This window comes from Drosophila mojavensis, unplaced genomic scaffold (genome assembly GCF_018153725.1).
Source record: "Drosophila mojavensis isolate 15081-1352.22 unplaced genomic scaffold, ASM1815372v1 contig_277, whole genome shotgun sequence".
Classification (NCBI taxonomy): Eukaryota; Metazoa; Arthropoda; class Insecta; order Diptera; family Drosophilidae; genus Drosophila; species Drosophila mojavensis.
Genome location: NW_025318822.1, coordinates 3144850 through 3160616, shown reverse-complemented (window position 1 = coordinate 3160616; position 15767 = coordinate 3144850). Strand labels below are relative to the sequence as shown.

Sequence of the window (15767 nt, the reverse complement as noted above, 5' to 3'; positions counted from 1 at the left end):
AGACTTCCGAAATGGGCAACAAAAACATGAATGAAACAGCTTACACAGAAGTTTGACCATGAAATCATCGAAGCGGTTGCCTTGAGGCGGGTGTTTGCTTTGACCATTTGGCGAGATATTTCACACCACTCACAAAACTGACTGATTGACGGACGCACTGACAGACAGAGACGCAAATCTGTGAGAAGACACACGCACATACAGACGAATACTGTACATATATGAAAGCCGACACGTTGTCGCGAGTTTTACCCCGAAAACTTCAGGCCTCAAGCAGACAGACAAAAAAAAAAAAAAAAAAAAAAAAAAAAAGAAGACAAAGTAGAAGAAAATATAAAATGGGAACCAGCAACTGTCAGCGACGCGTTAGTGTGAACAAGAAGATTTAGCACAAAATATGTCGCCCCGACTCACCCGGCTCGAGTTCTCTCCGACAGTCAGCCCAGCCCTCGGCAAAGATTTCTGCTGTTGCCACATAAAGAAAAAAAAAAAAAAAAAAAAATAAAGAGGAAAGGCGACGGGGAGAAAGAGAGTGACAGAGAGGGACTGTGAAATCCCTAAGCTCAAAAGTTTTTAGGCGCTCTCATAGGCTCAGCTCAGCTGCGCTCCCTCCGTTTGTCTCTTTGTCTGCTCGTGTCTGAGTGAGTTGGCTGACTGACATTTGTTTTGGTGTACTTATTTGGTTTTGGTAAGGGATTCGCCTCTGGCCAGAACCGGATACATCAGCAACGCCATCTCTGTCGGCCACCGGAATGATAAATAATTTTATGTTGCTTGCTATATTTGCAATGAGTTATATTGTTTTCGTGTTTATATTTGGCTGATGGTCAGAAGCACAAATAAATACCCACACACGGATCAGAAATCACAAGACAGGCATATAGATAGAAGCAACAACAATTATAGACAATAAGCACTTGAAAGCTGTCGACTGAAGGTTTGTTCTGTGGTCTACAAACACTCGCACATAAATCACGCCCCATCACGCATCAATAAAGTACATAGAAATTGCGCGGTTTCTGCCCAACAGCCATGAATAGAGGCAAATTTATGGGTATTGTGCTCAGTGTACTTGATTTGGTCGATTGAAAAGTCCGGCTGTGGTTTTAATTGAATAACGACAATCAGTTAGCGATGACCCAATAAAAAACCCGCCGTCCTCCTGCAAACGAAGGACATAAATTCCATTGGCTAATAAGTGGCAGGCGAGGCAAATACAAACAAAAATATAATAAAATAAAAATTGAAATGCTGCAACCGACAATGCTTGACGGAAGAATGTTCTCGAAAGTGGATTGAAGTGTTCTGAAAGTGCTCAATTAATAATAAAAAATGCTGAAAGAGGCGTAGATTTGGTATTTTTTGATCGATTCAAGAGACTTTAAATAAACCGATATTTTATTATCAATTATTGAATCATAATAGAAAATATCTGTATCTGTATCTGAATCTGTATCTGTATCTGTATCTGTATCTGTATCTGTATCTGTATCTGTATCTGTATCTGTATCTGTATCTGTATCTGTATCTGTATCTGTATCTGTATCTGTATCTGTATCTGTATCTGTATCTGAATCTGTATCTGTATCTGTATCTGTATCTGTATCTGTATCTGTATCTGTATCTGTATCTGTATCTGTATCTGTATCTGTATCTGTATCTGTATCTGTATCTGTATCTGTATCTGTATCTGTATCTGTATCTGTATCTGTATCTGTATCTGTATCTGTATCTGTATCTGTATCTGTATCTGTATCTGTATCTGTATCTGTATCTGTATCTGTATCTGTATCTGTATCTGTATCTGTATCTGTATCTGTATCTGTATCTGTATCTGTATCTGTATCTGTATCTGTATCTGTATCTGTATCTGTATCTGTATCTGTATCTGTATCTGTATCTGTATCTGTATCTGTATCTGTATCTGTATCTGTATCTGTATCTGTATCTGTATCTGTATCTGTATCTGTATCTGTATCTGTATCTGTATCTGTATCTGTATCTGTATCTGTATCTGTATCTGTATCTGTATCTGTATCTGTATCTGTATCTGTATCTGTATCTGTATCTGTATCTGTATCTGTATCTGTATCTGTATCTGTATCTGTATCTGTATCTGTATCTGTATCTGTATCTGTATCTGTATCTGTATCTGTATCTGTATCTGTATCTGTATCTGTATCTGTATCTGTATCTGTATCTGTATCTGTATCTGTATCTGTATCTGTATCTGTATCTGTATCTGTATCTGTATCTGTATCTGTATCTGTATCTGTATCTGTATCTGTATCTGTATCTGTATCTGTATCTGTATCTGTATCTGTATCTGTATCTGTATCTGTATCTGTATCTGTATCTGTATCTGTATCTGTATCTGTATCTGTATCTGTATCTGTATCTGTATCTGTATCTGTATCTGTATCTGTATCTGTATCTGTATCTGTATCTGTATCTGTATCTGTATCTGTATCTGTATGTGTCTGTGTATCTGTATCTGTATCTGTATCTGTAACTAAGAATCTATTCATTTGTATGTACTTTAATTGAATCTGATTTTGGTTTGCAATGTACAAATTTTCCAAGAAACTCACCCTTTTAGGAGATAAACAATTTGCATCAGCTATAAAAAATAATTCCTGCTTAGGATGTCCAAATATTGTGTAATGCGATTGCCACAAATTGAATATAAACGAAATTAAAGAAATAATTCTATTCGGCAAAATGAAATTTGATCTCAAATAAAATGAAATTCCATTTCAGTTAGCTCATTTATTCGACTGTGTAATTTACTTTTGATTACGCTAACCGGCTGTCGTCAATCAGAGGCAATTAAATACACGTAATTAAAGAGCCAGAGCAAACTGATTGCGCTTTATTGATTTATGCACGGAAAACAGTTTGAGCTGTAACAAATATATAAAGCGATTTGCACGAAATGAACAAGGAATTGCAGTATTAGAAAGGAGACTTTCAATTTACTAATTATCCGCAGGGCACATTAATTGTGAGGAATGCAATTATTAGCTCTATGTTGCCATTGCAGCAAAATGCTGCCCAAAGTCTGAAACTGACCACAAGGCAAAATCATTTCAATGAGTTCTAAGTTTAAGGATTTTCTCAAGTATTTCGACAAATGAAACCGTAAATGATTTTATAGAAATGATAAATATTCTATTATTAAACTATGTGGGAGGTGTGGCTTGGCTGTGTGTGTTCTTAAGCTATATTTAGTATCCACTGCTAATATATACTGAATTCCTCTCAAATACTTTAAAGACTATTCAAGCCGTGGAATGTAAATTTTTCCCATTGGCATTTCAAGGGTTGTGCTTTCAACTTGCTGCCCGACTGTCAATCGACCACAAATTGTAGGCCCATTGATTGCTGTGTAATTTGTGTGATAATGACTTTTCCGACATGATTTATACATTCAGCTCGGTGAAATTGATATTGAGCACTGAAAATTGTGTTGAACATCAAACAAAAGAGCTGCATTCAATCTGAGCAATTGAGTTGAAATTTAATTCTCTGATTTTCAGAAAATATCAGACATGAGGTAACTGGCTAAAATGTCACAAAGCAGAATTGTTAAAGGACCTGCAAAAGAATAGGCAAGGGAGTCTCTGTAAAATAGCTAATCGTTGATAAATGATCCATAAAAGAAATGAAAAAGAAAACAAACAAATGGAGAATATGTTTGGCAAGCCCATAAACCAACTGCTCAGCTTATGCTTCGATGCATCGCTTGCTTTGACTTGTGAGCCAGAGCTTCAATATTGACTAAAGTTAATTTGAGTCCAGTTTGTCCGTTTAGCTGGCTACTTTATGAACTCGATGTTGAGTACTCTGGGTCTTCCAATGAGCACCAAGAATATAAATAACTGCACATGAAGTGCGGTTAAAACTGCAGCATCCATTAACTTGATAAAGAACTGAAATTTGTGCATATCACAAGCACAACTAAAACTTTGCTATTATTTAGCATTGCACTTGCGCTTGAGCAAACTGAACTGGCTCTGCAAAATATGGCTGGAAAACATGCTGGCCAGGTAAAACCACTGCATGGCCATGGCCAACATCAGCAGCAACATCGGCAACAATGGCCTGACGGAGCCGCCATTATTTTGACATACGATGGAGCTGAGAGTCGGCCGGAACAATGGAGAACACGAGCGCTGAACCATTTTACACGCAGGCGAAAGACCCAGGCCTGTTGATGTTGGGGCGGTCCAGGGTCCAGGGTATTACAATGCTCAAAACACAAATACACAGCCACACACACAGAAGCACACAGAGCGAACATGAAGAAACATAATGGCTGCTTACAATTTGTGAACGAGCATAATGCGAACATTACATCCGCGCCATTGTTTCTTGCCCCCTGCCCCACGCTCCTCGCTTCTACTTCATCCTTCCTCGAGGCCCAGCGAGCACCCATGGGGTGTCGTTGACTCGGGCCAACGGTTGGCAGGGTGTCTAAATTAAATTAAAGCTGTTTAGGTGTAATTGGTCGTTGAGAGGGGTCACAGCCATGGCAAAGGCAGCGTGCCTCGAGTGGCGCCTTTGTCCGAAAAGGAGAAGTGACCCTTTTTTGGCCAGCCCGTGTTGGGGTCCATACATATTGCAGAAACCATGAAAATGGCCAATTAATGGTGCATGAGTCAGGCCAAATTGAGCGCGCACACACAATAAACAGCCCATACAAGAGATTATAAAGCGCCCAACACGAAGGCCTCCGATTTTCGACACTAACAAAATGCATTCGCGCATGTATAAATATTTATATACATATACATACATATATAAACATGTATATCTATATAATCCACCTTTTAATTGACACAAAATTGTTTAAGCCTGAGCAGTGTTGAGTTCGCTTTTAATTATTGCGCTTTTTGAGCACTCTTAACATTGACATGAGTATTACGTGCGTCCATTAATTATGACTCTCCCGCTCATGTTAGTCTCTTCAGACTGCAGCGAACCTCCGATTAAAACAAGCGCCCATATTATTTACAAGTCAGTAATGATCTCTTAACATACAAGCTGTTCTAAACTGTTATTATTGGTAATTTGTATGCCTAGTACAAGTTACAGTCAAGCTAAAGCTAATTATACTAAAGTTAGACCCAACAAATGATGGAATATTAGCCACACACACACAGGCTGCACTTCAGGCAGGGCTGGGAATAGTATTCTATATTACTGTGGCGACTTACAGTGGTGCAAGGCCTCGTATTGGCTACATTTAGTATAAGTAATAATAGTAGGGAATTTGATGAAAATGCGAAAGCAAGAAATAGGCAGGGAAAAGGGATTATGGGATTCTGTAAAAACGTCTGAAACCCCAAAACAAAGCTGAGTTGGCAATAATTAAAAAATACTATAGTACTGTCGTAATTCACTAATTTTAATTAACAAAATTTCTAATTTAAAAATTCTCGAGCTGTTAAAATTTCCATTTAAAGAGGCTTAAATATAAAATTCTATGGAAAGGTCTTCATCTGGTTCTTAGGAATACCAATCTGTTCTAAAGCTCACTAAAAGAGTTTGAATCTACACTTTTGTTTTTTTTTTGGAAGAGTATATCCTAAGTCAAAAGACTCAGTTGGAATAAATTATGCCGATTTGACTAGTAAATTCAAAGAAATTAATTTATTTCTTATAGATATTCTATTTAATAAGAACTCACAGGGCACAGCCCACTGTCCGCGCTCATTAGTGAAGTTCTGTGTCTGTCTGAGAGAGTGCTCCTTAGTATGCTTATTAGTTACAGTCAGTCGAGTGCCTAGCGTCAACAATTAAATGCATAACCTTCTTGAGCGCATGCCATTTGATCAAGTGCCCACTTATTACCCTGATGGGGCAAACTCAGCCAACGCCATATACCATAATACGATTCAGCGAAAAAGGCCTATCACATATATATATTCTATATATACTTTTGTGTATGCCTGGAAAATATATTTGTGAGCTGCTAATGTTTGGCTCGGCATTGATGCGGGGTAGCTGAGCACATGGCTTACTTAAAGCTCGAAACACTTGAATGTAACTTTCACATGCGACTCATTTGCGTGAATAAATGAGAAGCTAAACACCATTAGAGCTAAACTGATTTCTACTAAAAGAATAACTATCAAGGTATATACATCTACTGCTCAAATTATAGGGTATTTTAGCGTCGAAGCACTTTGCTTCCCTCACTCTCCCTCGCTCTCCCTCGCTCTCTCTCTCTCTCTCCATCATTTTGCCATCATCTGGACAATATTAACTATTAAATTATTGAGTGGTTGAGTGGGCTTATCAATCGATGACTAGCTGGGTGGGTGTCTGACAGACTGTATGATTAGGTAGGCCTGTACGGCTGCTAATAAGCCACACTGGCTTTTGTGATTGCAGTTTGCAATACAATTGTGACTGACACTCAAATTGGTCAACTGACAAATGGGCCGACCTGTTGGCACTCATAACTCTGAGGGGCTGGGCATGAGATAGTCAATTTGTCACGTCGAACTGTTTCCAGGTCTGATTAAATTTGTAAGGCCTTCGCATCGATTAGGCGCGGTAGGCGCATGAGGTTCATGAAGCTCTCAAGATTTAAGGCAAGCCAAAGAGGCTTTCGTAAAATATTCAAAAGGAAAACAAGAATTAAACAAACGGCGCGCGTCCTTAACCCGAATTCTTGCCTATTAAAAAACGGAAATTAAAATCTTTATGGCTAATGATTAACCAATGAGGGCAACATGAAACGGAACTGCCACAGATTGAAAGGCTACAGCAAAGAAAGCCAAATGAGGCAGAGTGGCTAGCGCAGAGGATAAGGCAGAAGCAAGAGCAGCGCCGGTACTTGAGGCCGCTGGCTGACGCAGACGCTTCAACGCCCAACTGTTGTGGCATATAATTATCAAAGTGGCCCTTCGGTTTAGCCGGCTTGGCTATCGGCAGCCGGAAGTTCAACAGCCGCTGCAATGGCCAGCTTATTAGTCAAATTAGGCAGCAGCCGGTCGGCCGGTTGGCCGGTTGGCCGGTCGGATGGTCGGATGGTTGGCTGTTGGTTAGGACGTGGCAAATAGGCGCGTCGAGTAAGTGACGAACGGGACTTGGCCGCAGCGAGTCTGTAATGAAAATCGTTTAAAAACGGCGCTGAGCCCGCGCGCAGAGCCCACTCCGTCCGGCACATAATGGCAAATTAATTGTAAAGTGTGCGGCCATTTTGCTTTTCTCGCTGCCTTCGCGCAGAGCGCGCAGCATTTGAAGGATTGAGAGCAGCGTAAAACAATAATTAATTGATTGAATGTTGTTTGGAAATGGCGCAGCGCCTGCAGCCAGCAGCCGTAGCTGGCGAACAGTGACCAAATCAAGCCCAACCGCACGCCCCCATTCAGCTAAGTGGCATAGAAAATTAGTTTGCCCAAGAAATGAATTTAATATGCTCTACCCTCGAGGCAATGTCGATTTCCTAGAGCAGTTCGAACTGTTTAATACCGCTAACAGCTTTCACTGGTGGCACTTTCATGAGAGCTTACTTTTGATCAGAACTCAATGCATTAATAATCAATAAATATTAATCTGATTTGATTACTTAAATTACTTAGTCTGTCTAGTTTATCGGAAGTAAGCTTGTATATTATAATGTTTTTAATTGGCTTTCTATTTAGAAGGCATTTGTAATTCTGTAGGACTGGGCAAAAATAGAATTTAATTTGATTTGACTGCTAAACACTGTGAAATTCCTTGAGTACTTGAAGACTTGGCCGCGTTCATGTCCTTGGGGTCGGGTTAAGTCGTCGCTGCTCTGCAATTACAAATCGGAATGCGAATTGAAATTCAAGCAGCAATTACCCGGATCGAAATGTAAGAAACGAAAGCTGAGCTGCTGCTGTCCCTTGCTGCCCCCGCTGGCCCTGCAGCTCCCCAGCTGTCGCTGTGCTCTCAAGGACATTACGTGCCAGGGACGTTGACAGGCGGCTTTTGAGTGTTGGCCGCAATTAGGCGTCTAGGAATTCAATTTATTTAAGCGCAGCCCGAGCTACCGCTGACTTACTTCGCTGCCATTTGTTGTTCCACTTCAATATTTAAATGATTGCATAATGTGCTGTTAGCTCAGCTCTCGGCAGCTGCCTCAATCTCAGGCTCGCTCAAATGGCTCGCCGCTCTCTGCGCGCTGTCATTGCTCAGATTGTGCGCTTAATTTGCTTAAGCTGCACTTCAGTCTTAGACCAAGCCACTCAGCTTCTCAATATTTATACACTCTGGGTAGTTTTTCATTTTGCGTGCACTTAAAATGCTGTTAATTTGCAGCGCGCCATGCAACATGCGGCATGCGGTAAGGCACTGCCTCGCCCTGCAGTCTGTATGTCAATCAGACAGTTTGGACGTGCATCATTCAAAGTGCGGCAGCACTGTTCAAATTAACAATTACAAGCCGCAAAATGCAGCAGCAGCAGCAGCAACAACAGTAACTACAGCAATGGCTGCTGCCTCCTGCAGCTGGGGCCAAGGTGGTGGGCGGGCGGGCCTTATAAAAATAACCATAGTGCAGGGCATTACTGCGGAAACGGAAGTGCGCATAAACTGTGCACGCTTGCATGTCTGTCGAGGTGTGTGTGCGTGTGTTGGTGAATGTGGCCGCAATTAGCAGCGCGCATGTGTGTGTGTGCATTTAAGTATTTTCCTACAGCTGTGTGAGTAATTAAAACTGAGTGTGCGCGTTTAATAAGTTAAGCGCCAAGGCACACACACACACACACACAGACACACACATCAAATGCATGCATCAACGTGGAAAGGTGAGGCACACACACACACACCGGCAGCTGCAAAGCTTCCGCTGCTGCTGCGACATTGTTTGCCTGTTTTTCCTGCACAACTCGCATTAAATATTCGGGCGCATATGCAATATTAAATACGCTACAATCGCGACTGGTTTAATATTTATAAGTAAGAGCGCATGCCGTCTTTTACTATTTTTGTCAACTGAAAAATGCATATATTATAAGCTTGATTATGCTCTGCAATTGACTGTGAAATTATGATTCAATATTTATGGAAACAGCGCACAGCCGAGTAAATAGTGCAGAAAAAGAGACTTTGATAAAGCAAGCAACTCATGAATATGAGTATTCAGCTTGGTTAATACCAAAATAAAAATAAAGTGCAAGTTCAGTCTTTATTAGGGCTCTCATATTACGTATGCCACATAGGGCTTTGCTCTTCTCCATTTGAAAGAGATTTTCCCTTTCACAGAGCATTTAGTGGAAAGTAGCTCATCCAGCAAGTCCTTGTAGACCCTTGCCTTCTCTGCTTTACTCAATTAACTTGGTCGTCTTATGCCCCTGCGTCATTTACACGTGAATGCCTGCAGACCCTACAAAATGCACAATGCAGCCAATTGGCCCATTCATTTGGGCCCAGCATAATGTGGCCACAATAAACACGCCCACATGCACACATACGCACACACATACCAGCGCACGTGCTTAGTTACGTTGACTGTTACCGTCAAGTGCCTGGCGGCATTTGGGTTGACCTTACTTTCAACACGGCGTATGCGCAACATCCTCTAAAAATAATATATGCTGCACTTCTATTCCGCTGATTGTTGCAATTGGGGCTGGGGGTGGGCGTGGCAGCCACCTAGCCACCACAGGAGCGAATTAAATTAGCCATTAAAATAAAGTTGGCAGCATATTTATTTATTGCTGCATGGCCCGAGGCATTCGGCCCTGATGATGCCGAGCTAACAGCGCGAGCTAAATGCAATTTCTAATTAAAATGAAATTATGCGCATAAAATAAATGCGCATTAATTTGAAATTTGTCTTGCTTATTCAAACAAAAGCTAAAAGTTAGCTCCACTCTGGGTTAATAACAAAATGGCAGCCATTGCGCCAAATTGTTAATTGCATGGCACATACGCACACACACAGAGACACACACATGTGAAAGCGTATGCAATAAATTTGTACACATTTGTAAAACAACAGCTGGAACATCAGAATAGTTTGCTCTGTGTTTGGCTTTGTAATCAGGCAGCGGCTCGCGTGTAACGGACAACAGTTTAGCATGTCAATAGAGCAGCAGCAGCATCTGCAACAGCAGCGACAACAACAACAACAACAACAACAATTTAAATATCAAAAAACTGTAATTGACATATGACTGCAGCAGAGTCATGAATCTGCATCTGTATCGATGCATGCGACATGCAATTTGCATGCGAGCTGATTGTCATGATTTTGTTTAACCTGTAAACAAGCCAAAACAAAGGGCCATACGCCGTGATTTCATTTCGCATTGTCTATACGCCTATGACATTCCGCCGTACACCTATTGACAATGAGCGAAAACATATTTGCTTTGCATTGAATCGCATTTGTGAATCTACAATAAAAACTTGTAATTAAGTGGGCTGAGCCAATCAATAGGCGTTGCCAAATAATCTGATGGCATTTCTATTTGTAATATTGCTTAAAATGATGGGACTGCGATAGTTATTATATATTTGCATTAAATTACACATGCAACCTAGCTGGCCGTCTACTTATTTGCGCTGTCAATAATAGTTGAGTATAAATAAATAACATATATTTCGGTTAATCAGCATTTGCTAGTATCCGCTTTTATAGTCGCAAATGAAAATCAAATAACTCGTAATAATTATTGCTCAACATTGAGCAATTGTCTATAATTTGTTATGGCCATACTGAAATTCACACTTGATGATTCACTTGGTCTTTGGCCGGAAGAGTCAGTCAAAAGCGAAAAGAAATAAATAAGACAAATAGCCAGCTAGTTAAGACATTCCGACGGTTTGGCCATAAACTGCGCTAAGCCAAATTCTTGCCGCTTCAGCATTTTTGATTTGTTTGCACATTTTTATGGCTGACTTTTCAGTATGTACTTAACGACTGCCGGCCTGATGGTGTACATAAATAGAGATATATGTGTATGTATATATATCTATGTGCTTTCATCCAGATATTTTCAGTTGGCGTGTCCAAAATTTCAAGTGAGGCGAGCGCGAAATTAATGTTGTCCTTGAATTTGCCATAAACTGCCAATTCAACGAAAAGTTTGTAGCAACAAACACAAACAACAGCAAACACACACACGCGCGCGCACACACACACACACTTACATTCACAGTCAGCAAATAGCTTAGAGAAACTTGTGCCAAAGTTCATTTGCCGGCAAGTTCTTTTAAAAAGCATCTTAATCAGCAGTAAATTCACAGCTAATCAGTGGGTCCATTGTCTCGCTCGGCGTTTGCCTCGTTGCTGCCCCTCGCGCATCGATCAATTGAAGTGTCTGTTCACATATTTGTTAGTCGCGGCTCAACGCATTGCAGATAGTGAGCTTTGCGCAACATGATTCCACGTTCGACACGCTGCAGTGCATAATAAATTTGTTCACCGGGGCGTATGGGCGATGCACGCATTAGAGATGCGACTCAAAGCGATGCGAATGATTCCCGAGCAAAGTAACAATTGTAATTAGTGCAAATTTATACATGTTGAGGATGAAGATAAAGAGAATGCCAATTGCATATTAAAGACATTCGCTTAAGCCTAAGCAGATGGCATTCGGCAAAAAATCAATACTAAATAAATTTACAAATATAAATGAAATATGAATTTCAGAGCTATTCAGAGCCAACGTACAAACATTATGAATATTGCCTGCGGCACATGTAATAAATCAAATTTCGCATGCAATTTCAAAAAAAAAAAAAAAAAAAAAAAAAAAAAAAAAAAAAAAAAAAAAAAAAAAAAAAAATACCAGCAGCCAGCTGAATGAGTAAAGTAAAAAGAGAAATACATGCATACATATATCAAATATAAAATAGCAAATATAAATGCCATGAAAAAGAGTTGATTTGAATTCCATTTGAGTCAGTACTTGCTTGTGATTCCTTCCACATTTAAATACAACTAATTGAATTGTAAGCTGTAAGCCAGCGAGCAGACATTGAATTGCATTTATGTCGAAGTAAATTTGATTGCCAGCTTAATTATTTTTAAGGTTTCTCGACTTGAAGCGTGCTGGAGTCGGGCCACATTTTCAGTCCTTGTTCGTCTTGGTCCCAAGTGTGCTCACCCTCTGCATTGGCGCATTGAACTTTGTTTAATTATGGTGGCAGACAGCGAATGCTGAGCACATTGGACATGTACATTGTCTGTGCGCTGCTCTGCTTGGCTTGGCCTGGCTTGGCCTGGCTTGAGTTGGCCTGAGTTGGATTGAGTTGGTTTGAGTTGGCTTGGCTTGGCCCTTGGCTTAATAAATTGCAATTGTTTGCCAGCTAACTTTGCACCCACGCCCACTTGTTCGGACTCACTTTTGTTAGCTCCCCTCGCTATGGATTTTGTAATTGGTTTCGGCGTTGCCCACTGCACTTGACAAAAATAAAATAAAAAGGAGAGCACACATAAAATTGCAAGAAAGTTTAGCATAATGCGCAGCGAACAGGAGCAAACAAAGTTTCTGCTAACATTCAGTCGCAGAATAGATTTTTCTATGAGCGGTTAACGAAGCAAATAGACTAAAATTTATTCGGAGAAAATAACAAGTTTTTTTTTTATTTTTTTGTTTTGTTTGCGGTTTTTGTTGGAGCAGTCAACCCAACTCGAATATGGGCCGAAAGTTTCATAAACGTAATTGTTTTGGACGCGGCCAGATCTAAGCAAGTTGCACCCTTGAAGTTCCCAGCTAACTCGATCTGAGTTTTTAATTTCAACTGGCCAACGAGCCAACGGGCCATCGGGCTGCACGCAAACTTAATTAAAAGCCAAAAAGCAAGACAACCATTTGAAAATAACAATCCGCTGTCAAAACAATGCAAGCAACCGGATCCGGTGCGCCGCTCGAACGGACAGAGACCCACACAAAAGCCCGGCCAAAGCGAAAACCAAATTGTTAAACTTATAGCGCTATACATGCACTTTGTATATGCAACAGACTGACAGACAGTACATGAGAGGGGCGCAGGGGAGGTGGTGCTAGACCAACATCTTCTTCAACTCTCTTCTAGAGCTTTTTAATTGACTGCATTATGAAATATAATACATAAACATACAAAAGTAAAACTTATTAAATAGAGATATTTGAAATTGCAGGTATTTACGTCATTCACCTCATTGCATTGTTAATTATTGTCATAAATCTCACTCTTAATCATACTGTTTGCATGACATCTATCCACTCATACTCCTACCTCTTAATCACTGTCACGCTAATCATCATTCAACTTATTAGCATTACTCATCAGCGCCATATATCTTATTCATCACTCTACTCCAAATACTTGTTTCTACTCCTACTCACATTCACCGTAATACCTGCAGTGCTTTACGTTCTACATAATTTATCGAATATTGAATATATATTTCAAGTTTGCATAATTCCTGGGATCAGCAGCAAATGGATTCGATATAACAAATCGATGTTGATAGCAATAAAAGCGTTAATTCTGCCGCAAAATTCTCTCCGTCCAGGGTAACTGTTAGTAGTGTTAACTCTATATATTGTTCCTTTCGCTCAGCAGATGGCAAGTGGAAAAACGCTGACTTTGGTTTTCCAGCTTAAACAAAAGCGCACAATAAATATGGCAAATAATTGGAAAGAGTTTTACATGCTCTGCACATGAAACTGTTTAAATTATACATAAAGGCTGCATAATGAAATCGGACAGCTGCTGCCTGCGCTGCTGGGCTGTTGGGCTGTTGGGCTGTGGCAATCCTGGCAGGCGAAAAAACCCTTTCAAAGCACAAAATACAAGTCATTGTTTTGACCCAAGTCTGGGGTCAAGTGTTGTGGGTATTATGGTCAGCACGTACAACAAGCGAATGAATAACTGCAAATGTAACTGCAAGTAGAACTCTAACTGTACTCTGCCAGTCATACTTCATAACTGTGTGTATACATATCTCTTTGGCCCACTCTCTGTGCCTCCCTCTCTCGCCACTATCTCTCTTTATCTCTCTCTCTCTCTCTCTGTTTCGGCCTTTGTGCCAGCATATTTTAATTATTAGCATACGTACAGGCGCAGTGGCAGTAGACGCCAACGGAATTTTATGAGGTAGCGCGTTTTGTTTCACATTGCGTATGCGTAACGCGTGCGCTTGTGTCTTTAATTGAAAAAATATCAAGCATACGCCACGCTGTACCATTGTTTTGACGAGCCATTGGACACTTGCAGGAAGCACATAAATGACAGCTGTTGCTAGATAGGTTGAGTTATTAAAGTGGTAGAGTAGAGAGTTGGCATTGCACCCTCACAGAAAGCTAGCTGCAGATATTAAAGTATTGTAAATCATTTAGAGCTATGCAACTGAATGCGTAGCTTGGCCTTCCTAATGCTCTCCATTGCAAAGTTGTAGTCAAGCACTTTGACTTTTCAAGCATGCGGTGTGTGGGGCGAGCTTGTCTATAAGAAAAGTTTACCGTTCAACTAGAGAGCCAAGTAAGTCATTGAGACTTACCAACAATGCTCTTAATTTTGCATGGGAAACTACAAAGTAAGCTTGTTAATTAAATACGCATTACCGCGTCTCTAATTGCCTGCGATGTGCTGCTTAGCAGCAACAAAAACTAATTGCTATACTAGACTGGCAAAGTTTTTTGTTGGGGCTCGTGCTCCTGCTTTTGCTGCTGCTGCTGTTGTTGTTATTGTTGCTGTTGTTGTCAATAAAATATGGCTGAAAGTAAGCAAGCATTAAATTTAATTATCAGCTGACACTATGACCTCCAGCGACGTGACTAACTGACAGACAAACTGACAGCCAGATTGACAGAGCGCACAGCAAATCGCGCCAGATAATTTGAAATGCAATGGATCTATATTTAATGCAAATGTCTCCGCGTTGAATCACATTTAATTAGTGCGCAGCGCGTTTATCAGCCACCGTGGCTGCCGCGAGCATGTGTGGAGTGGGTGCTGCAGCGGCGTAGCATGCCACAAGCTAATTCAGCGGCACCAATCATCAATCACATTGCGGCAGCAATGCCTTGGCCAGGCAGGAATGCATCAGGCTGCGCACAAAAAAGTTTAATGGCTTCAAAAATCAACTTGGTCGTCGCTCGGCGCCATTTCACGTTGCATTGTTTGTTGTGGGTTGTTTGTTGTTTTCGCCTCGCTTTGCGGGGCTGAGCAAGGACGAGAGCGTCTGGCTAAAATATGCGCATGCCGCAGGTAAATGTTGGTAATTTGTGACTTCCAATGGCTGCGCTCTTTCTTTTTTGCTTGACTGCAAAAATCTAGCTTCACCTTTCCCTTTCCCACTTTCTTTTTTTTTTTTGCTTGATGTCGACCATTTAACGCGCGGCGACATTTCAGCTGCTCTGTAGCGGCAAATTTATGTGGAAATCGTGTGGCAATATGCAATTGCATGGCTAATATCGCAAGCAGCCGCACAATTTAGCACGGGAAAATGGAAATAGAGATAAGTTGGCTGGTGTGATTAAAAGTGGACATTTGTTTGTTTTTCAAGGGGTTAGCCGTTGAAATGCGACAGATAAGCTTTGTGATTTTCTAATGCTCGGGAATGGGAATACATTTGTCTAATATGTACTCATTTGTGTGTTAACGAATCTGTTGAGTGCCTTTACAGACCCTTGTTTATATTTATTTTTAATAATTTGTAATTAGTATTTTGTGATATATTGTCTTTCGCTCTATCTTCTTCTCGCTTAAACACTTGGGTAAAAATCAACTCAGGGAATCTAACTAGATAAGAGCTTTATTTATAAGCATATATTTGATGTAGTATA

The 15767-nt window shown here is 40.5% G+C and overlaps 1 protein-coding gene across 2 annotated transcripts in view; it reads left to right on the top strand.

Annotated features, from left to right (window-relative positions):
• The window catches only part of LOC6574206 (ABC transporter G family member 20), a 49229-nt gene that overhangs the window by 17670 nt on the left and 15792 nt on the right, over nt 1–15767 (top strand). The window lies entirely within an intron of this gene.